Here is a 25167-nt window from a genome sequence, read left to right on the forward strand (position 1 = left end):
CAGAGCTAGAAACTTGGCATATTTTAACTTTAACCCATCACTCTCCTGTGCAAGTAGATCATGTATACATGGATAGGTATCAAAAAAGATATCATTTAAGCACACTTAAAGCAAGCTTATAGATGATATAATCTTAAAGCATAAAGAACATTTGTCTATTCTGCCTATCCATTTTGCTCTCTGTCTTTCTCATTATCTCTTTCTTCTTCTCTGTTCTTTGCTGCCTTTCTGTCTGTCTCTATTTTTTTCATCTCCACTGTGGAAAAAGAAGCACTTGGTGAGCCATTAAGACTCTATGAAATGTTGAAGGTAGTTTAGCTATACCACACCTAAAACTATATTATAAAGCAGTGGTCCTCAAAACCATTTGGTACAGGCTAAGAAATAGAGAAATTGATCAGTGGAATAGATTAGGTTCACAGGACAAACTAGTCAATGACTATTGTAATCTAGTGTTTGACAAACCCAAAGACCCCAGCTTTTGGGATAAGAACTCACTATTTGACAAAAACTGCTGGGAAAATTGGAAACTAATATGGCAGAAAGTAGGCATTGACCCACATATAACACTGTATACCAAGATAAGGTCAAAATGGGTTCATGATGTAGACATAAAAAACTATTATAAACAAATTAGAACATAGGATAGTTTACCTCTCAGATCTGTGGAGGAAAAAGGAATTTATAATCAAAGAAGAATTAGAGATCATTATTGATCACAAAATAGAAAATTTTGATTATATTAAGTTAAAAAGTTTTTGTACAAACAAAATTAATGCAAACAAGATCAGAAGGGAAGCAATAAACTGGGAAAACATTTTTACATTCAAAAGTTCTGATAAAGGGCTCATTTCTAAAATATATAAAGAATTGACTCAAATTTATAAGAGTTCAAGTCATTCTTCAATTGATAAATGGTCAAAAGATATGACCAGATAATTTTCAGATAAAAAAAATTGAAACTATTTGTAGTCATATGAAAAGGTGCTCCAAATCACTATGGATCAGAGAAATGCAATTTAAGACAACTCTGAGATATCACTACACACCTCTCAGATTGGCTAAGATGACAGGAAAAGATAATGCTGAATGTTGGAGGGGATGTGGGAAAACTGGGACACTGATATATTGCTGGTGGAATTGTGAATGGATCCAACCATTCTGGAGAGTGATTTGAACTATGCTCAAAAAGTTATGAAACTGTGCATACCCTTTGATCCAGCAGTGTTTCTACTGGGATTATATCCCAAAGAGATCTTAAAGGAGAGAAAAGGACCTACATATGCAAAAAAGTAGCAGCCCTTTTTATAGTGGCAAGAAATTGGAAACTGAGTGGATGCTCATCAATTAGAGAATGGTTGAATAAATTATGGTATATGAATGCTATGGAATACTATTGTTCTGTAAGAAATGATCAACAGGATGATTTCAGAGTGGCTTGGAGAGACTTACATGAACTGATGTTAAGTGAAATGAGCAGAACCAAGAGATCATTGTACATGGCAACAATAAGATTATACGATGATCAATTCTGATGGACATGGCTCTCTTCAACAATGGATGATTCAAACCAGTTCCACTTGTTCATTGATGAAGAGAGCCATCTACACTCAGAGAGAGGACTGTGGGAACTGAGTGTAGACCACAACATAGCATTTTCACTCACTCTGTTGTTATTTGCTTGCATTTTGTTTTCTTTCTCAGTTTTTTTTTCTTCCTTCTTGATCTGATTTTTCTTATGCAGCAAAATAACTGTATAAATATGTATACATATATTGGATTTAACATATATTTTAACATATTTAACATGTATTGGACTATCTGCCTTCTAGGGGAGGGAGTGGGGGGAAGGAGGGGATAATTTGGAATGGAAAGCTTTGCAAGGGTCAGTGTTGAAAAATTACCCATGGGTATGTTTTGTAAATAAAAAGCTTTAATAAAACAAAACAAAACAAAACAAAAAGACACTATGAAAATGTGAGCTATTATCATGAAGTCAATCAGAGAGACACATTGGATGATTTCCAAAGATAATAAAATAGACTCATTTTTCTCAGAAGGGCCTCAGATCTTATGTTCTTTCAATGACTCTTTAGGAATGATATTTTGGTTTTATGTTATACATAAATATAACATATTTAAATATGTTAAATAAATAAATATAACAGGGACATCTGTTTAGAAAACAAATGAAAATAATGTCCAATTGAATATTTCATGCTTCAAACCAGCCAACTAACATTATTCCTTATATGCTTTCTAATACCAGAGAAACAAGAATGTGCTTATAATTAGTCACGACCTTTATCTTTCCTAAGTTGGTATAAATAAACACAAACAGAGATGAAACCTTTGCAATAGTTATGCATAGTTAGAGTTTAACGATTAAGGCTCTGGACTCTCCTGTACCTTCAGTCACAAGAAAGGAACTATCATGATGATAGTTCCTTGACTTTATTATTCTTATCTCTTCAGTAGTTCAATTCCAAAGGCATTTAATAATCACCTAGTTTATGCTAACTGAAGACATAGTACCTGTCCTCAAGGAGTTTACATTCTATTGGTTAGATACAATATCTACATGGATACATATAAACAAATTAATATGTACATATATATGCATTCAAAGAACAGGAGAACATTAACAATTGTTGAAAATAAAAAAGGAAGGACTGAACAGAAACTCAGGGTTCTAAGAAGCAAAGGAAGTAGCATGTTCCAAGGGTCCAGAAATGGATGACAGAATGCATATAAAAGGAAAAGCAAGTTGATCAATTTGACTGGAATGCGGAATGTATGAAGAGAAATAATACAAAATTAATCTGGATGAAGCTATATTGTAAAAGGATCTAAATTCCAAATAAAAGAGCTTGCAATTCCTGCAAGCAAGTCAATTCAACGCAATAGCTTTTAATCAGGTGTTTTCTAGAACTTGGTATTGGGTTAAAGCTTGGAAATACAAATATAAAAATGAAATAGCTCCTGTCCTGCAAGTAGCTTATATTCTATTGGGAGTATTAGAAAACAACTGAAGCTTTTTGAGCATAAGTGTGACACGAGAGAAAGATTATTTATGTAGAGAAAGTATTTATGTAGGATACAGATTGTGGACTGACACTAGTGGCAGGGAACCTATCTATTATTCAGAATGTTTCTGGTTGAGGTAAATGAGAACTATGAGAGACAATACGATGACAAAAGGCAAATTTTATTGTCAAAAATGTGTTGATTGGACATTGTGGGACCTGGATTTAAATCCTAGATATGTTCTTTATTATTGGTGTTAGCTTGGCCAAGTCACTTCATTTCTCTTTGTCTTGATTTTCTATTCTTTGATATAGAATGGTTAGACTTGATGATTTATTAGGTTCCTTCTAGCTTAAAATAGATTAGCCTTTCAATGGAACCAGTGGGATATATTGGGTATATAGTAAGAACTTATTTTGGTTTAACAGATATTTATTAAATGAAAGCATGGAATATTCCTCAACTTCCTAGATGTATACTAGAGAAAATGCTGGCCTTGGATCAGGGATATGATGGTAAATGTTTAAAAAGTGAATCTTTGAAAAATAAAATGAAATAGCACACTTTAAAGTTTGATCTGCTTGTTAATATTTTCTCCATCACTTTCTTAAGTCTAGATAATCAACCGAACAATAATTCAAAAGACCTGATTCGTAGCATTTGATAATTTTCAAGATAAAAATGCATTCACTGAAAATGTAGCAGTTGAAATCAATTCAGCCTTTCTCTATGAGCATATCCCTGATTTGAAGTCAGAAAGATTTGAATTAAAATCTTGACTCTGATACTAATTATGTAATTTTTAGCAAGTTGCTTAACCTCTCTGTGCCAGTTTTCTATAAAATGGGGATTAAAAATAGCATCTACTTCTGAGAGTTGTTATGAAATGATAATGTGAACAAATTTACAAACTTTAAAGCAATATATTTATTAGTTTATAATGATATTGTTAATTATTATATGTAATATTTATTATATTATATAATTGTTATAGATTGATATTTATTATTATAATATATATTCAAGATTCTAACAAGGCTGATCTATCCTCTTACTCATCACTGGCTGATTCATAAATCATAGATTCAAACAATTAGTAAACAACTTTGCTATCAAGGAAAAAAATAGAAATATACAATAAGTGTGAAGAAAGTGCTAATCTTTATTAATGAGGATGCAGTAAATTCCATTTTAAAGACTAGGAGCAAAGAAGAACAAGGCTCCTACCTCACTAAATACTCCAAGTATGTTTATTTGAGGAGATTGTATGTGATGGCAATTTGTCATGTTAGTACTACCCTGTGGTCATGGATTAGTTAATTTGAATGTTAATTTGTTATAAATAATGAAGTCTTGGGCATCTAAAATTTCACAATAGTTTTCTGCTTCTTTAGAGAAGTAGGGAACCAAATAATTAAAATGTACCAATTAATCAATTGATAATTAGCCAGGCTCTTTTGGAGAGGGAAGACTTCAGCTGTGTTTTTGATGAGTAGGTTGTTTTTACAACTACTTTCTGAAATTCACTTTCTGTAGCACACTGAAGAATAAAATTGTTAGTGCAGATAAGGATTATATCATGTAGATCATTTTAGTATTCAGAGAAGTAGACTAAATATCACAAGCTCATTGGATGCTCTTCTTTTCTCTTTGAATTTGTATACCTTTAGTCATTTCATATAGAAGAGGCTCTAAAAAACTTGTGGAAGAGACTTTGCTATCTTATTCTAGTTGCAATGGTTAGAGGGCTGGACATGGAATAAGGAAAGTCCAAATTAAAATTTTGCCTCAGACATTTACTTAGCTGTGTGACTATGGGAAAGTCATTTAATACCACTCAACCTCTATTTTCTCACATATAAAATAGAATAATAATAGCATCTACCTTGTATAGTTCTGAAATATGTAAAGTATTTTGCAAAACTCAAAGCACCATATACATATACATGTTATTATCATCCTAGTACACTAAATACAGGAGATACAAATATAAAAAGAATACGTTCTTACTCTGAAAGATCTTGCATTCTAACGCAGAAAAGTGTATAGAAAATACATGTGTGTATGCACAATACATATACATACCTGCATGCATGCATATATCTATTATACAAATAAATTCAGCAAAGTTGGATGTGTGGCAGCTTGGGAGGGAAAGTACTAAGAGTTGGGGAGACCAGGAAAGGCTTCATGTGATGCTTGAGCTACAGCTTGAAGGGAGATAGATTCTGTAAGGCAAAGGTAAGGAAAGAGCCAGGCTGGGGTCATAGCCAGTGTAAAGAAACAGAAATGGGAGAGATAGGAAGTCATATGTGAGGAGAGAGAAAGGCTATTTTGACTGCATTACGATGAGTAGGAGGAAGAGTAATTCCCAACAAAATAGGACAGATTTTAGTGAATTTTAGAAAGTAGTTATAAAAACAATTGTCAGATTGTGAAGGACTTTAAAAGCTAAACAGAGGGTTTTATATTTTATTCTTAATGGTTTCTGGAGTTTATTGAGTTGGGTAGTGATATGGTCAGATCTGTGTTTAAAGAAAATTTTCTGGCAATGAATTGAAAGAAGAATTGGAGTGGAGAGCAATGAATTTAGAAAACCAGTTAGGAGATTGTTGGAATAATTTGTATTAGAAGGAATAAAGGCCTGAATTTAAGGTCTGTGATCCTCTAAGGAGAAAGAAGGGGTCAGATGTAAAAGATGTTGTAAAGATACAAATGGCAAGATTTAACAACTGATTAGATAGCCAATTAAGGTAGAATGTGATGTTGAACATAATGCTGAGGGTAGGAGAGCTGGAAAAGTGGAAGGATGATGGTACCTTTGACAGAAATAGGGAAGTTTGAAAGAATAGTTAATTTGGAGGGAAAAGATAATGACTTCTTTTTTTGGACATGTTTGGCTTAAGGTGTTTGGGGATATCTATTTTGAAATGCACAACAGGCAATTAGTCATGTAGAACTCAAGCTCAGAGGAGAGAACAGGGCAGGATATAGAAATCTGTGAGTCATATGCATGGAGATGATAAACCCACTGAGGTTAATGAGATCACCAAAGAAAATGTAGAGTGAGAAGAGATGAGGAACCAGAACAGAACACTGGGGAGCACCCACAGTGAAGGGGCATGATATGGATGAGAAGGCAGCCAAGGAGACTAAGAAGCAAAAGTTATATATATGAGATGGAAGAACAAGGAAAGAGTTTTGTTCCTAAAACCTAGAGAGGTCCAGGAGGAAAGGGTGATAAATCAAATACAGCAGATATGTCAAGAGGATGAAGATAAAGTCCTTTCAATTTGACAATTAAGAGATCAAAGGCAATATTGGAGAGAGCAGTTTCAGTTAGCATTAAATTGGAAGCCAGATTTCAAAGAATTGAGAAGTGAATGAGAGGAAGGGAAGTCATAGCAACAAGTATAGGTATTTTTCTGAAACAGGCAATATTTCTGGAAATTTGGTTAACAAAGAGAGAGGATATAGAATAATGGTTTGAGAGGATGGTAAATTCTAGTGAAAGTTTTTTTTTAATGGTGGAGGATATTTCATTTTTTTTTTCCTGAGGCAGTTAGGTTTAAGTGACTTACCCAGGGTCATACAGCTAGGAAGTATTAAGTATTTGAGGCCAGATTTGAACTCAGGTCCTCCTGATCCTGAAGTCAGGTGCTTTACCCACTGTGCTACCTACCTGCCCCAATTTCAAATATTGGAAAGCAGTAGGGAAGGAATTGTTAGATAGAGATAAATTGAAGATAAAAGAAAAGCATTAATTTGGGTTGCAATCTTTTAGAGAAGACAAGAAGGGGATAAGATCAAAGGTACTTCTAAGGGGTTAGGTCTTGGCAAGGAGAAAGGCCACATCATTATAGAACCTAGGTGGAAAGAGAAGAGAATGCAAGATGTAAAAAATGTTTTGAGTCAATAGATTGAGAGAAAAGGGAGCTCACATTGACAGAGACAGAGAGATAGTGAAACAGAGAGAAGAGAGAGAAAGGGAAAGAGAGAGAGAGAAAGAGAGAGAGAGAGAGAGAGAGAGAGAGAGAGAGAGAGAGAGAGAGAGAGAGAGAGAGAGAGAGAAAATGACAAGGAATTTAATGTGAGAGGAGGGAGCCAGGTTCAGTAAGGTATAGTATATGGAAGGAATTTGAGAGAAAGCAGTCTAGAATAAACCTAGTATTATGTTTACGCTGGAAAGAGAATTCCAGAGGGCAGAGAAGAAAGGATGAACAGAGCTGGATTGGGAGGGACATGGGTGAAGTAGGGTTGAGGAGGATGGGAAGAGAGATTTTTGAAGTGGAAGTTGGAAATAAATTGTTCCTTTATCATGTGTGATTGAGTGAAATGGAATAGGGAGAGAAACAGGTTTTGGGAATTTGTTAACCATAGGAATACAATAATTATATTTGTAAAGATTTGAAGATCAATAGGGGCCAGGTGTTTGGGCCTTGATTATTCCAACTTGCTTTTCCCAAATGCCTAAGGATGGAGAACCCATTCCACATTTTAAAAAGAAAATGATATTCAAGATGTCAATGATGGAAGGACAATCATAACTATAGTTGACATAATTATTCATCATCATCATTCATAATATTCAGAAAACTAAATGCTTTCAAATTTTTATAGAAGTGGGGACCTACTCCCTTCATCTCTTTGCACTTGCCACAGAGAATACATAGCAAATAATGATGTCCAGAGGAGCTAATTTAGGTTAGAGTCTTTGTGAGAAGAGTTCTGTGGTATTATCTCATTTTTATTTCAATTGTAGAGATAAAACAAAACTATTTCCTTGTGACTTTCCATTATATTCAGACTTAGTATGCATTCTTATTATAAAAATGAGATGCGACTGCTTTAATGCCTGTCATACTGAGCTGAAAATAAAAATGACTCAACATTTTTCATAAATTTAAGAGTCAACAAAGACAAATGGGATAAACAAAGGGGTAAATTTTTACATAAAACCTTAGCATTTAAATTATAATCAAATAAATGAATAAACAATTACAAAAGGTATTTACTTTTCCCTTTTTCAAGTCCATCTGAAGTACTCTTGCCTGTCATTGATCTGTATTTCTACATCTACATCTACATAGCATCTATATCTGTATCTTTAACATTTATGCTTACTTGAGGTTAATGTATGTTTATAGTTCTGGTTCTCCTGATTTTGCTTTGTAATACTTCATGTAGGTCTTTCCATAATTATATATATTCACACTTACTTTTTACACCACTATATTTTATTATTGAGAGGACCATAGATTTAGACTTAGAAGGGACCTTAGAGACCATATAATTGGACATTCTTCTTTATAAAAAAGGAAACAGAGATTCAGAATTTGAAGTGACTTTTTCAGGGTCAGAGCTGGAGTTTAAACTAAAATCCTTTGATTCCAAATTCAGTTCACTTTCTGTATATGATACTGCCTGGAGGAGAGGCTGAGACTGATGACTTTGAACAGCTCTGTCTCACTTAAATCCAATTCATGTACAAATCAAGACATCACTGTGGTGATGTCATTGATCTTCTTGGAGAACAAAGGACGAACAACAACAGCCTTTCACATTAACAGGCCATTTTTTTTTCTGTTTGTTTTCAATCCTTAGATACATAGATCATTTCTAGTTTTTGTCACTTTAAGTAAAATATCTCCCTGTATCTTCTATAGAAAGATTATTTTTCAGTGTTCATTTTAGGATAAGGCCCTAGCAATAAACCTTACTGGATCAAAGATGACCTTTGTGACTCATTAGAGATAGATTTTTCTCCAAACTGTTCTATTGTTCAGTCCCCCCAACACAAATGAGTTGTTTTTTTTTTTTTTTTGCCACTGTAGTGGGAAAATAAGCACCTGGAAATTGTCTCTTTTTGCATATTTCTCTTTAATTTTGAACAGCTTTTCATTTAGTCATTAGCAGTTAATAATAACAATAGCTGACATTTATATAGTGTTTCTTATGTGCCAGGCATTGTGCACTTTACAAATATTATCTTATTTGATCCTTTCAATAATCCTGGGAGGTAAGTGTTATTTTATCCTCATTTGGTAGTTAAAGAAACTGAGGGAAGTAATTTAAATGACTTGTGCAAAGTTATACAGCTAATAAGAGCTGGATTTGAACTTAGGTCATCCTAACTAACAATTATAAAACCTAGGATTTCCTTCTCTGAAAGTTTTTTTTTCCAGGTCCTTTGATCATTGTGTAGAATTGTTAACTATTGGAAAGTGCTTGCCTATCATTTCTAGTCTTTTATATTTTCTGGATGTCTGAGATATATAAGTATATATATGTATGTATCCAGAAAATCTCTATTTATGTCTAATATATGTACCTGTATATGTGAATATAAGATAGATTTATTGAAATTATTTTCTCAACCAATTTTTCCCATAATTCAGAAATATTCCATTTTTATTCCACAAATCCTTTTGTCTTTTTATTATCAAGCATCATTTTTATTTCCAATACTTTCATTTTAAAATTAAAGTTCCTTTTTTCTCCCTAGATTAAGCAAATGCTATTCATTTTTTTACATTTGTTTTTTGATTTTAAAAAAGCATATTTTAGTTATGTTTGAAAAGATCTGTGATTTCAGTGGTATAATCACCTCCCAGAGAAGAAACTCCCTCTAGCAATGAAAATTGACACTTGCATTTTATAATCTTAAGAGAGTGGCATGTTATACTGAGAAGTTAAGTTTGTTTCCCAAGTTGAGCTGATAATTGTCAGAGGTTAGATTTGATCCTTTGTCTTCTAGTTTTTAAGCCAATTCTTTATTGACTTTTATGTTGTGACTGGGGCAAAAAACAAAAACAAAAACTTAGAGATTCTTGTGATGTATGATTTAGAATATGGATGATAACCCCTCTCTCACAATGTAGCTAATTTTCACAGCAGTTCTTAATGTTTTCCCAGCATCTTTTAAAGCATTGGTTTAAGTGGTATTCTATCCTGAAATAATTTCTGTTCTATTGATCTATTTCTCTATGCTTTGTTCAACATCAGATAGTTTTAATAATTTTTGCTTTACAATATATTTTGAAACCTGGATCTCCTTGATTTATTTTTATATTTCTTAATTTCCTTTATTATCTATTTTCTCACATGATTTTATTATGCCTCTATCTAATTCTATAGATTTGGCTATTCATAATTTGTTCAAAGGTGTGGTAAACTTATATATTACTTGGAAAGTGTCAATATTTTGCTATATTTACTTGACCCAGCCAGGAGTATGGCTGTCATTTCATTTGTTCGATCATTTCCTGGTTTTAAGTCCTCTTTATACATTTCTTGTATGTTTTGGTTAAGTTAATACCAAGATATAATATCAATATATTTGATGCATTTTGGTTTTATTTTAAATGATATTTCATTTTCTATCAGTTTTCTTTCTTTTTTTGTGGTGATAGCTGGAACTTCAGATAATTTAAGTAGGTATTTTTTAGAGACACAGAGTATTAATACTTTGTTTACACATTAATGCTTCATTATTTGCTACTTGTTTGCTTTCTGTGATTATGCCAATCTTGACTCATGGGAGTAGAGTGTATTCAAATCTACCATTCCTTAAGAACACGTTGAGCTCCTATTTTTATGGCTTTTCATTTAATTTGGGTGATATATGCTTTCTTATGTATTTCAAATACTGTTTCATTTTTAATTTATATCCCCAGTGTGTAGTACAGTGCTTGATCATAATAGGCATTTAATAAATACTTAATTGAATTTTTGTAAACCAACACTTCTGCCTTTATTTCTAATCTTGACTATTTACCCCACAGTTCAACTCCATACTATCACCTACTCTTGAATCTTTTGCTCTTTACTTTATTACTGATCATGCTTTGATAAACTCAAACTCTATATTAGTCTAAATATAAAGTTTCTTCTTTCCTATAGATGTCCTGGAGCTAGCCTGTTCTTGCTTTTGATAATTGTTAAATTTTCATTGTGGGTAATTATAAATTGGAAAGTTACTAACTGACAAATAAGGCTTTGATTTATTGTTTTGTTGATGGAACAGACTTAAGAAAGTGATAGAAAAATATTAATAATGACAATTAAGCTTAAAAGTATGCCCTGTTGAAGAACTGCTTTTAAACATTTGCCAGCAAAACTTTGATCACTCCTATTCAAATGTTATTGAACAAAGTTGGCTTTATTCCTTATATATGTTATCTAATCTCAAATAGACTCCCTAAAGTGCAGGGCAATCTTTTGACTTTTTAATTGATATTCATTCCAGCTCACTACATGAGTTATTCTAAATTTTCTTCTGTCTTCAAGACTCTTGCTGTACTTTCTGATCCTGCCCTTCCCTTATAACATCACTGAAAATATTGAGATTTTGTCCATTACTTTATCTCACAGGCCTTGGGCATTATTCCCCTATTTTCTTCTTTACTCCAGTCTCTGATAAAGGAATAATCCTTCTCCTTGCCAATGCCAAAATTATTTCCTATTATCATTTTCACTCTATGTTCAAAATCTCACTCTCTACTTCTTCCTTTCTGATTGTTTACCAAGACTTTGTTTACCAAGGTTGTATTAGCTTTAAAAATCCTTGCTAAATTCCATTTTCTCTGATAGTTATCCTTCTATATATCTTCTCCCCTGTTCAATTAAATTCTTTCCCCCTCAATAGTATTTTATTTTTCCAAGATTTTGTCAAGATAGTTTTCAACATTCATTTTTGTAAGATTTTGTGTTTCAAATTTTTCTTTCTTCTTCCTTTACCTCTCTCCTCCCCAAGACAGCAAATAACCTGATATAGGTTAAATATATGCAATCCTTTAAAATAGTTCCATATTTATCACATTGTGCAAGAAAAATCAGACCAAAAAAAACACAAGAAGGTAGACAAAAAAATGATGAAAATATGCTTGGATCCATAATCAGTCTCTATAGTTCTCTCTCTGGATGGAGATAGCATTTTTCATCCCAAGTCTTATTGGAATTGCCTTGAATCACTGCATTGCTGAGAAGAGCCAGGTCTATCAAATCAACTAAAGTCTTAATTGGCAAATATAATGTTTTTTTTTCCCCTATTCTCACACTTCATGACCTCTCAACAACTTTTGCTGCTGTTAATCACCTTCTTTGGTTACTCTAATCTCGTCTCTGGGTTTTTGTGACATTAGTTTCTCTTGATTCTATTCTGTCTGTCTGGCTATTCCTCAGAATCCTTTGATAGCTCTGTATTTATGTTACACCCACTAAATGTAGATATAATATTCCAAGGTGCTGTTCTGAGCTTCTTTCTCCTTTCTCTCTGCAATATTTCATTTGGTGATCTATTTAGCTCCCAGGCCTCAGTTGCTTTTTTTTTTTTTTTTTTTTTTTTAACTTGGAACTTCCTTCAGAATCTGGGGCATCCCTGGGACATCTAACCACTCTTAATACCTTCTTACCCTGGAATATCCTTCCACCAGATTTGGCCCTCTCTTCCCATTGGTGAATCCCCTTTGTGCTCTCCTTTCTGTGGATTGGACAACCTTCATTCCTCTCCTGAATTTTTTCCTGATCCCCTGTCTTAATTCCCATTTGTGTATTATGTTCTGCCATTAGAACATAAACTCTGACTTCTGAGGCACTTTATTTTTGCTTGTATTTACATTCCTAGACCTTAGCACAGTGCCTGGCACATAGAAAGTCCTTGTCTCCTAGTATACAAGAATGTCTAGCATATAAGTGCGAGATAAATTGTTGATTGACTGGTTGATAACTTTGATACTCTGACCTTTGGTTTTCATTCTGCCCTCTAGATTTATGCAGAAAAAGTTTAACCATTCTTTCAAATTACAATCCTTAATATTTTTTAAGGCAGCTATCATTATGCATTTCAATGTTTCATTGTTCTCTTCTTCAAACTAAATATTGCTTGTTTCTTTAGAGTTTTCCACAGGACACTGGTTTGTGAGACCCCTCCATCCTCACTTACTATATACTGGACATTTTCTAGATACAATACAATCAACAAGACTCTTCACAAATGTGGCACCCAGAACTGACTAGTTGTGGCTTGACCAGTATGTGCTTCATAATTTCTCTAAACTTCACTCAACAGTCTTTTTATTACACACTGCTGTTCTTCATATGCCATGCTTTCTGCTAGACTGGCTAGCCTCTGTAACATAATTGCTGAAAAAAATTTGTGAAAATAGCTTCCTCATTTCATTGTGATGATTGATGATTTTTTTCTGCCAAATGTCCCTGACAACACTGGTTAACAGTTTGCTAGGCCATCAGTCCTCAAAAATCTTGTAGAATTAAACTTTGGGGCTTTTAATCAATACCTTTAGAAACATTTCCCACTTCTACAAATGAATCCAGATTCTCCCTTGTTGAACTTTGATTTCTGCTGATATCAAATGTTTTAACAATGTCTAATACTTTGACATTAACCAATAGCCTCCCCCCATCTTTGTACCCATTCTTGCCCTTGGGACAGGTTGTTAATGAACTCTTTTGGTATTTCACACTTCCTTAATATCATTGCTCTTTGTTCTTTTGATTTTTTAAAGCCATTATGGGTTTCTCTTTTGTGTGTGTGCTCCTTTAGATGTCTCTAAGTAGTGCCCTTATTTGTTTCTGGCCTCTTTTCTCCCTTATCATTTATCATCATGGACATAATGAATTTATCATCATGGACTTCTCTCTTCTGACTTCCTCATGTGTCATAGCCACTGATATATTCATTATTTATTAATCATTTCTCTCAATGGGAGTGCTTACATTACTTTTTAAAGTTTTATTTTTTGTCCCACTATGTGCTGGTATCTTGAAAAGAGGCTTCAGTTTTTCCAACCTTGATCATCATCATAAACTTTTAACTTCTTCATGTTCTAGTAGGAATTTTCCCAAGTTCCATAAAACTGAGCCAAGTTTTCCAGCCCTTGAGAAATTAATTTCAGCTATTATCACTGAATGATCTGAAAAGACAGTAAATTTCATTTTTAATTGCCATAACCTCTATTCTTCCTTGAATACAAATCCTATCAATTTGGCTGACCCATTTTATATTTTGTAAGTGTATTCTGAACAACTGGTATGCCTCAAAATAAGTGACCTTCATTTTTATATCCTTAGAAATCAAGTCTACCACTAGATTGTAAACTCCTAAAGTTCAAGGACCATGTCTTAGCTGAATTTTGTATCTTCTGTCATATATAATATAATGTTTTTCTCATTTAGGCATTAGGTAAATGTTTGCTTTATTAACTTCTATTATATATATTTGATTTTATAAATTGCTTTTCTATTATATCTAGCCCTATTATATTTGCCCAAGCAAAGGCCCAAGCCTTTAGAACTATTCTTCCTGTCGAAGGCTACAAATGTGTCAAAGCCTTAAATAACTTCCATTTTTCACTATTTTGGGACTGCAAACACATTCATAAACTTAATATTTCTCCTGTATTATTTCTTATTAATTATCTTAAATTTTCAATTCATTATTCCAACATGCATTTATTAAGCCCCTACTGTAAGATTGAGATGAATGCTCTCTTTTACTCCCATTGCCCACCACTCAGTACAGGGTAAACTCATTGGAAGCTAAAACTTTTATTTTTGTCTTTATTATCTTAACACTCAGAAGAGTATCTGGAACATCTTAGATATTTCCTTATCAAATGCTAATTTAATTGATTTGAATAAATAACACTACTCCCTTCACTGAACTTTAGAATAAATAATAGCTTACATAACCACAGATAACTCTCATACATAATGTAAATCATAGAAATGTGAAACATGAGGGGAAAGATTGCTATCCATAGTAAGATGAGACAGTGCTTCATGAAAAAGATGACATTTGACAATCACCATGCAGATTAATTCAGTTTCTTATATTCCCTTCTCACTTTCCTCAGTTGTCTCTCCCCTCTGATTGGAGGGCTGGAGGGTGGTTCAATAAACTCCTCCCAACATAGGGCTTTCTAGAAGGATTCAAAACTTTCCAGATAATATTCCATTTTTCTTCTGTAGCTCTGCTTGATTTCCTCTCCACAGAATATCATGCCCGTGCTGGATACCCATTAGTTTCCCTAATCTCAGCTTTTCAATTTCTATTTGTATGTTGTCTTTCTCCATTAGATTGTAAGCTTCTCTGAGAGCAGGGATTTTTTTTTTAAGTCTGTATCCCTAGTAGTTAGCAAAGTGCCTGGGACATAGGCATTTAATTGAATTAAGTTGAAGTTGAAAGGATAAGTGGGAACTCAATAAATGAAAGAGAGGGAAGACAAATCAGGTAGAAAGAACACTGTGAACAAAATAATTGAATTGGAAAGTACTGGGTGTCACACCTGAGGGATAAGAAATATTCTTTTTTTTTTGGCTAGGGCATAAAGTATGCAGAAGCAGGTACTTAAAACTGAAAAGGGCTGCTGCCAGGTCATGGAGTCTGAATGCCAAGCAAAGGAAGCACTGAAGACTTGTCAAATGAGGAATAACTTGGCCAGTTCTATACATAAGAAAGATTATTCTGGCAGTAGGAAGAAGAATAAATTGAAAGGTGAGAGAGTGAATACAGAAAACCCTGTCAGGAAGCTTTGACAGTAGTTCAGGCAGATGGTAATCAGGACCTCTATCAGGGGAGTATCTGAGAATAGAGAGGAGATGAAGGATTGAGAGATGATGCAAAAGTAGAATTGACAAGACAGTTTCTATATTTTAAGGATATCCACATATTCTTATGGTGAATGCACATCCTGTCACTATTCTCTCTTTGTCCCCCCTTCTGTCTCTTTTTTTGAGTGAAGAGTCATAAACCCATTCCAATTCATTGGAAGTGGTTTCCTTCTTTGTATAAACTTAAAAAAAATCCCAACTAAAATTGTATTCGGTTTTTGTTCTCTCCATGTCCCATAAGCAGAATATCTAGTTTTAAATGTTCTTCTGCAGTTTGTATTTCTCTTTTTTGGAAGGAAGGGTGTTTGGACCAGATTCTTTCTCTATGTGAAATTCTTGGTATGGCAACTCCTTCTACTAATGCAGATCAGCAATTCATCTGTAATTTATAATTCTAGCGAGTTGCCTAGGAAACTGAGAAGTAGAGTGGTTTGTCCCTTATAAAACTAGTGTGCTTCAGAAGCAGTGGGCTTTCTGACTCAAAGCCAAGTAGTTTATCTGCTACATCATGCGGTCTCAATTTGCATCTGGGTTCCATCTTATTTTCCATTGTACTTCAATCATATGTGTGATTCTTACTTTTGTTTTCATGGTTTCCTTTGACTTTAACTCTTTCTGCCTCTTTCCTATATCACAGATGCTAAGGATACTCCTTTCTGTATTACTATTTTGGGGGCTTATGTTTCATCTTGAAAAGACCTGATTTCATTTCATTTGCTCTATCCTTTTACTAATTTCTCTGGCTATTTTTGCTACTCACTCCCCATTTTTCATTCTTTCTCTTAGTGGACTATAGATAGGGCCATTTCCTTTGAGATATGTTCTCTGACTCTCTTCTTTAAAGACAGCTGATTAATTTTTTTCCTATGAACTTTCTGCTACTCAGGTTTACTTTTTATTCCTTTGTTTTCCTTGACTACTTAACCCATCTTGTTTATTTTCTTCTATATTTTCAAAACCCTTTTTCTTCCTTCCCTTTCTCTTATAGCATCTCTATAATTAAGGGAGGTTTTTTAAAAAATTAATCAGCAAAATTGTTTCATATCCTCTTTCATTCAGGGCCTTTGAATTAAATGAATTAAATTCAACATTTATTATGTACTCTGTCCAATATACTGTACTAGGGACTGAGGTTACAAAATCATGTAAAAAGTAGTCCCCACTTTCAAGGAATTTTCCTTTTCCTAAGGGATTGTATCATATATACAGGTAAACAACTACAGAGATTAAGAAAGGTTTCAAGTAGTAGGAATAGGATGGTACCTGAATAGTACATTGAAGAAATGGATTGTGTTATTCAAGAGTGAAGAAGGAGGCACACCTAAAGTCAGGAAGACTTGAGTTAAATGCGGCCTCAGACACTTCATAGCTATGTGACTGAGCAAGTCATTTAATTTCTGCCTACTTCAGTTTCCTCATGTGTCAGATGGAAATAATCATAGATAAGCATTTAAGTCTCAGGGTTGTTGTGAGAATCAAATAAGATAATACTTGTGTAAGACTTTGCAAACTTTAAAGTCCTTTACATGTATTATGATTAATATAAGGGATTCATTATAGGAGCAAGGGTATAAGTTATACTGGAATTTAGGTAAGGATTTTTTCCAGTGATTATAGTAAGCATTGAACTTTGAATTAGAAATAATAATTTTTAAAAACCAGCACTTTTCCCAGAAGGCATTTTAATTTTGCTAATATTCTAGGCATCTGCCTAACAATGTCCCAAAACTCAATTTCAGTTATAAACTACTTGTTTTTCATATTTAAACTCTTGGTCTTTGGACATAAAATTCTATTATTTTTAATAATAATTAAAAACTAACTCTATGCTCCTCTCCAATATAATTTCTTAGTTTATAGTAGAAATGCCCCTTAAAAAAAAGGATATCATCAACGTGTTAGAAGTATGATGCTCAGTAAGTCAAATTAGAGACTGCTGAAATGGTCTAAGAGGTTGTTACATTTGCAATTTACAGATTGCATAAAACATTAAAATTTCAATACCTTATTCCTGTAACAAGGCCAGAAATTAGCTCAGTGGGAAACTGCTCTGATAAGATGATGAGATGATAAGAAATGTAATAACGTTTGGAAATTGCTGAATCTCAAGTCTCAAATAGAAGGGACAGTCCCACATATTTGACTCAGTAGTTAAATGAACCTTTAAATATTCATAGAATGATTCTTTTCTAATATATTGTTTGGAATGAATGGAAGGCATTTATTCATATACAGTCCTGATTGCTGTACATATTAAATGTATATAATATACCAAAAAAACTGGGTTAGATGCTGTGTTTACAAAGACAAAAATGAAACAGTTCCTCATATATAGATGGAACTATGAAGTAAGTAATTGTTGCAAAGCTTCTTGTTGAAAGATATCTCAAAGAATGAATCTTATATTGGTGAAGTTGGCAAAAAAGGAAAATAATAAACATTAGAATGACTGTAGAAAGGAAGGCACATTGGTGCATTATTGGTGGAACTATGAATTCATCCAGCCATTCTGGAAAGAAACTTGGAACTTTTGCTTTAAAAGTACTACACTGTGTACACTCTTTGACCTAGCAATATCATTACAGAGATAATGTTATTTCATCAATGTGGAAACTCCATCATTATAGAGCCCAGTGCCTTAGAAGATAAAAGAAGAGATTAAAAAAAAGAGGAAAAAAAGCTTTGTATACAAAAATATTTCTAGCTGTTCTTGTTTTGTCATGGCAAAAATCTATAAACTACTGATTTATCTTCTTAATGAGCAATGACTAAATAATGGTACATGAATATAATGAAAAACTATTGTGCATAAAAAGGAAAAGAAAGGGATGGTTTTAGAGAAATCCCGAGAAACATATTGAAGAATAAAATGAAAAAGATTAGAAGAACAAGTTGTATAATAACAACATGTAAAGATAAATAGTTTTGGAAGACAAGAGCTCTGATCAGTGCAATGACAGGAATGTGATGAACTCTAGGTTCAGAGTGAAACTTTATATATTTGTTATATGTAGTGTGTGTGTGTGAAATATAATAGAAATATTCCTTTATAATGGAAATGAGAACTCATGAATACTCACGGTACAAAAGGAAACACTCATACACTGTTATGAAACAGATAAGATGTTTCTCCATCATTAGGTCTCTATATATTGGATTATGGTGAAAACAGACAGGAATATATTTTGACCTTGAGTATTGCAAGGGTTTATTTTTACCTTTTTTTTCAATTAGGGAAGGCAGAGAGGAAAGATACATTTTTGTTAATTGGAAACAATAATTTAAATAAAAGAAAAAAATCTTCTAAGAGTTAGATCCCTGCTTAAATAAATAAATCCCTGCTTCCTTGAAGAATTTACTAATTCAAAAATGGGTTAGTATATGGTATAAAGGACAATTTAAAACAAACAGGGTCTAAGTAAAAGAGGCATTTCCTGATGGATTCCTATTTTTTTCTTCTCTTTGTTTATATAAATTCTACAAGGAAATTCTATGTTACATTTTGGAGAATCCTAGAGATAACTGTGCGTTGAAAATGTCATATTCCTAGCATTTCCATTGCCTTCCAAAATTAGGCTTAAACTGTAGGTAGGGTACTAATGTCAATGGTGACATTTTACTTTGGGCCAAATGGATGTCACCATGATGAAATATTATAGAATTACATTGGCTGACAACTTACAGGGTCCTAGTCTCAATAGTGCTTTTGGGCACTGTTCTTCAGGCCACTATTTTGGTCCCAGCAAGTCAGAGTTCAGCTAACTGCCTTTTGTTGCTCCCTATATGGGGCTAATAAGGGTGAAGATATCACAGCAACTTTTCTATTATACCTTAGCTGGAGATCTCCTCCTTTACCAACAAAATCTTTCAGATTTGACAAAATCTAATTGGTGAAAGGATGAAAGAACTCATAAAAGTTCTGCAAGATTTAGGTCATTGAAAACAATACTTTATGAGAAAAAAATCTGGAAATTCTGTCTGTTTAGTCTGCATTTCTGTCTGTGAAAGATGGCAAGAAGATCCTGGAGTATCATTTCCCTGCCCATATCTTCATTAGCTCTGGCAAACAAGTATCATTAGAAGCAATTGCCAGGACTGCCAGTTGGCCACACTGGGACACTGCAGATAGAATGGATTCACCTTCTGGCTCATGGATATCCCTACTACTGTACATCAGAATTCCTTATTCAGTATTAGTAGCAGCTAAAGCTGCATCGTCCTTGTCTTGACATTGCTCAGATTTTTCTTAAAGCACTGCTGGATATTGATCATTACTCTCCTCTACTGGAGGAGAACCTCTGATTTTTTATTATGGAGTAGAGGTGACCTTGAAGGATACATTAGTAGGGTATAATTTCTCATAGCTGGAAAAGTTTCAAGATCGGCCTGGAAATGTATTGTGAATTGCAACTATGGACCAGCCTAGCTTAGTGCAAAGAGCCTCATCACTAGAAGAATAGATACTATATTATGGGTTTTTGGGGCCATAGTAACTTTTAGATATCAAATTCTAAGGCTTTGGACTCTATAATGATAGAGTGTCCACATTGATGAAATAACAGATTCTCAAAATACTGAAAAAAGATGATCATTATAAATGATCCATAACTATTCTTCTCTTCTCCTAATCCATACATACTAGTAATTTAGAACACCTTCTTTTATGCTTAGTATAACTTCTATAATTCGAATGCCATTTTGACCTAGTTAATCTAAAGTATAGAATATTTCAGGAGAAATACAGTTCCATTTATATGTAATTGCAAGAATTTTTATTAAATCAGGTTAATAAAGTCAATTAGTAGAGGCTCTTAGGATACCCACTTAAATGAAGAGATAAGAATAATAAGGATAACTGTTCCCCTTGAAATCTTATTTATATTTAAAATTCTTAGCAGATCTTTTTTTTTTTCCATGCGAAGGAATGGGTTTGGTCTAATTTTTTTTTTATTTTGAGTCAAGCAAAAATGACAAATTAGTGGGGTTCAAAACAATGAGGTTTTATTAATGCAATTATTTTTCTAGAAGATTTTCAATTGTCATTACTTTTATGAATGTGCCTGCTTAAAGTCTGAGATACATAAGGAAGGGAATTTCAAGTTCAGTCTGACTTGCATTTTAGACTGTAGGGAATAGATTTCAACGAAATCAAAGAAAAGATGGGTAGGAGCCCATATTCTAGGTCTGTAAAGAGGGAATTTGCTTCAGAGAGATGAAAATCTTTAAATTTTATGACTTTATCATGAATTATTATATCTAGTAGGAAAAGAGCATTATCTGAAGAAACCAGTAAGACTTCTTTGTAGGTAACACATTTATTTATGTTCAGATTTTAAAAGATATGAAGTGAGGGCAGGTAACTGAAGAGTCACATGATTTGCATGGTCCTTTAAGAATTACTTCACTAAAATGAAATTCTATTATAACATGAAGGGGAAGAGGAATGCTAAGAAGCAAAAAAAAAGGTCTTAACAAAAACTATCCTTAGATAGGCAATCAAGATAAGAAAATACTTTTTAAATTTAGCTCCTATATTGACAAGTCTTTGGGCTATAAAGACAAAAGAATAAATTGGTTCTGGATTCTTAAAAAGTTTTCACACTAAGCACTAGTTCTAGGAGTTTCTACCAATCCAATCTGAATTAGATAAAGATGAAATTTTAGGGGGGGTTCAAATGAATGAAGTTATATGATAGCCTCTTTAAAAAAACAGATGTCATAATGTCAGCATCTTAAGAGCTTTGAGAAACATTGACAATATCAGCTTAGATAAGAAAGGGAATGCCAGACATAATCTGACTTACACCTCAGACTTCAGAAGATTTGGTTTCAGTAAATTTAAAGATAGAAAAAGAAGGGACCAATGAATGAAAGAGGCTCAAAAGAAGAAATTGGTTCAAAAGCATTGAGATCCAGTTCTAAATAATTCCATTGAGGAAAGGCTTTAAAGGTAGGCATGGAAAGAGACTGTTATGAATGTAGCTAAGTATGGGGAAATTCAGGATTAAGGCCACCTACTAGCCTTTTTTGGACAACCTATGAAATAGAAAGCAATATAAGTCATCTCTCCATACCATGAAACCTACTTTCTTAGAAGCAGGTTGTTACAATGGAAAGAATGATATATGTGGAATCAGATACAGAGGTTCAAATCCTCCTAACATTTGATTTTTACTTAAGCTCTCTAAATTTCAGTTTCTTCATCTATAAAGTGGGAATAATTATACTGTTTCATAGAATTTTCTTGAGAAAGTAATTAGTAAATAAAAACCCTACATAAATATAAACAAATTTTGCTTATATAGTAAAGATTGCAAGAATAGAAAAAAATAGAGCTCACAAAGCATTACACAATTTTTCAATCATATACAGATATTAATAAAATTATTAGCTCTTTTAATGGGCTATTCCTTGTCCACTGACTGATGAAACCAGAAAAATACAAAATACATTACTCAAAATACTGAGCCAAATTCATATCGACATTCTTTCTATAAATGAAACCAGAAAGCATAAACAAGTTGTAGTTAAATGTAAATACAACCCATAGATTCTCTTGGAGAGGTAAGTGCTCCTTGCTAAGTGAAAAGACATGAGAATCAATTACAATACAAATTCAGATTACAAATTTATGTGCAAAACATCATAGGGGAGGATGACAGAAGATTATAAGCAAAGTTGTCTCATAAAATAGAAGAAAAAAACTGTTTTTAAGAGGAAATAAGCTGCTATGGAGTTTTTCAAGAGATTCAGCTAAGGCAGATCTTGAGAGCATTCTTAAGTGAAACTGAAAGAACTACAAAAATATGCAACATAATGGTAGTTCCTTATATGGTGAAATTACATGTCTTGTCTATTTTCTGTATGTATAAACATGAACATATACATATTTATATGTGTGAGTATACATATACTTATATATCTATACATATTCATACAGTGTATATACCATATGTACATAATACATATGATGTTAGGTCTAGACCTAGATAGGTCTAGCTATATACTATAATCTGGGCCAAGAGTTGAATAGGAAGATAAAATTGGTCTGTTTTTTATTTGGAAAACTGAGCAAACTTAAAATTTGGAAAACATTGGATTTGTTCATATCTGGGAAGTTGTTTGGTGTTCTATTAGTCATAAGGCAGTTATTCTTATTGAAAAGTCCATTTCTTTATTTTAAAAAAAGTAACATTGCCAGTGTCTTATATTAAAAGAACAATTTGGTTTGAGCAGTTCCAATTATAATATGAATAATACTCTCAGCTATTAATTCTAATGAAATGAAGGGAATAAGTGTCAGATTTCATCACTTCTGCTTTAGAAATGAAGCATGACAAGTCAAGTTGGACAGGGTATAGATTTTATGATTCTAAGCCTATTCTACCAAAAAAAAATTGCAGAGAAGTAATGACAAAATCAGAAGGAAAATATTTCCACAAGTCTTCTTTTATTTTAAGTGAGTATTAGCCTCAAATAAGGTATTTATGAGAAATTCTCAGTAGGATGTTTTATTTTTATAGATCTGAAACAGTGATTAGGGATTCCGGTGGAATGAGGATTTAGTATGTCTAATAAAAAGATATTGGTGAAGTAAAAAAGATGGAAAAAAAGGAAAGAAACAGACACTTATTAAGCACCTATTATGTGCCAGGCTATACTAAGCAATTTTATAGACATCTCATTTGAATCCCACAACAATCCTGTGTGCTATTATTATGTTCATTTTACAATTGAACAGAGATGGACAAAGGTAAAATGACTTGCTGAGAATGACGCAGCTAGTAAGTGACAGAAGATGAATTTGGACTTAGGTCTTCTTGAATCCAGATCTAACACTTTATTTGCTATACCACCTAATTGCCTCTGGAAAGAAAGAAAGAAGTCCCATATATGCCAAAATATCCATAACAGTGCTTTCCATATTAGCAAGAAATTGGAAATGGAAGTAAATGCTCATCTGTTAGATAATAAATAAATATATCTCTTTAACACCAATATTTTTCCCATGATACTTTAGTCACTTGCATATGAATCCTACAAGTGGCCCAGAGGATAATGGAGGCTGAGGAGGGCGATCCACTATCACTAGTTGTTGTAAAGCAGATTGAAGCATATTTCCAGTGATTAATTGCTTTTGAAAGGTGGCATAAAAGACATAATCAAGGGCAAGGAAGAAGAGGGACAATTACATTGTGTGAATGCAAAATAAAATGTAGACAGGTTGAGAGCTATATTCAAACTTTTAAGATATAAAAGGAAACAAGTTTTTAGTAGATTGGGGTAAAACTTTGAGAAGATTTTTAAGAAGGATATGGATGAGAAACATTACAGATAGGAAGGTATGGAAGACTGGCTTCTAATCTGCAGAGAATACATTCTTACTAATGAGATTATAGGCCCTCCTAAGTATATAAATATGTTTGTAGAATATTTTAATCATATGTACCTGGATTTCAGTATGATACAAATATCAAATATGTCACTCAGGATGGCATTTGACAAAATCAGGTATGTCCCTGAGGAAAAATGGGATCGGAATAACAGAACAACAGGTAGATTTGGAATTATTTGAATGAGTTAATAGTGATAGTATATAGCAGCCAAAACAATAAATGGGGCTTTGAATTACATTAAGAGAGTCATAACTTTTAGGAATAAAGGTTCTGTACTGTACTCTGTATTCTGCCCTGGCTATATCACATCTAGTGTATTGTGTTTAGTTCTCGTTCTTTCTCTCTCTCTCTCTCTCTCTCTTTCTCTCTCTCTCTCTCTCTCTCCTCTCTCTCTCTCTCTCTCTCTCTCTCTCTCTCTCTCTCTCTCTCTCTCTCTCTCTCTCTGTCTTTCCTATTTCAATTCTTTGAGGGGGAGAGGAAGATGAATTATGCTTATGATTTCATCATTATAGCAAAATTCCTGATAAGAAAACTTGTATCCCTTTGATCCAGCAATGTGTCTACTGGATCTATATCCCAAAAAGATCATAAAAGAAGGACCCACATGTGCAAAAGTTTTTGTAGCACTTCTTTTTATAGTGACAAGGACTTGGAAATAGAGTGGATGTCCATCAATTGGGGAATGGCTGAATAAGTTATGATATATGAATATGGAGTATTACTGTTCTATAAGAAATGATGAGCAGGCTGATAAAAAGAATACATAAATTGATGCTGGGTGAAATGGGCAAAACCAAGAGAACATTATACACAATAACAACAAGACCATGTGATAATCAACTGTAACGGACTTGCTTCTTTTCAACAATGTGGTGATTGAAGGCAATTTCAGTAGACTTGGAATGGAAAATGTCAATCTCATTTAGAGAGAGATCTATGAAGACTGTGAATCCAATTATAGTATTTTCACCTTTTGTTATTTTTTGTTCACTTGGTTTTTTTTCTTTCTTATAATTTCTTCCCTTTTGATCTTTTTTTTTTTGCACAACACAAAAAATATTGAAATATGTTTAAAAGAATTGCACATATTTAGTCTATATCAAATTGCTTG

General features: G+C 33.2%; 1 protein-coding gene across 1 annotated transcript in view; it reads right to left on the bottom strand.

The window, feature by feature from the left end:
* The window catches only part of GRIN3A (glutamate ionotropic receptor NMDA type subunit 3A), a 210801-nt gene that overhangs the window by 117896 nt on the left and 67738 nt on the right, over nt 1-25167 (bottom strand). The window lies entirely within an intron of this gene.

Source organism: Antechinus flavipes, chromosome 1 (assembly GCF_016432865.1).
Source record: "Antechinus flavipes isolate AdamAnt ecotype Samford, QLD, Australia chromosome 1, AdamAnt_v2, whole genome shotgun sequence".
NCBI lineage: Eukaryota > Metazoa > Chordata > Mammalia > Dasyuromorphia > Dasyuridae > Antechinus > Antechinus flavipes.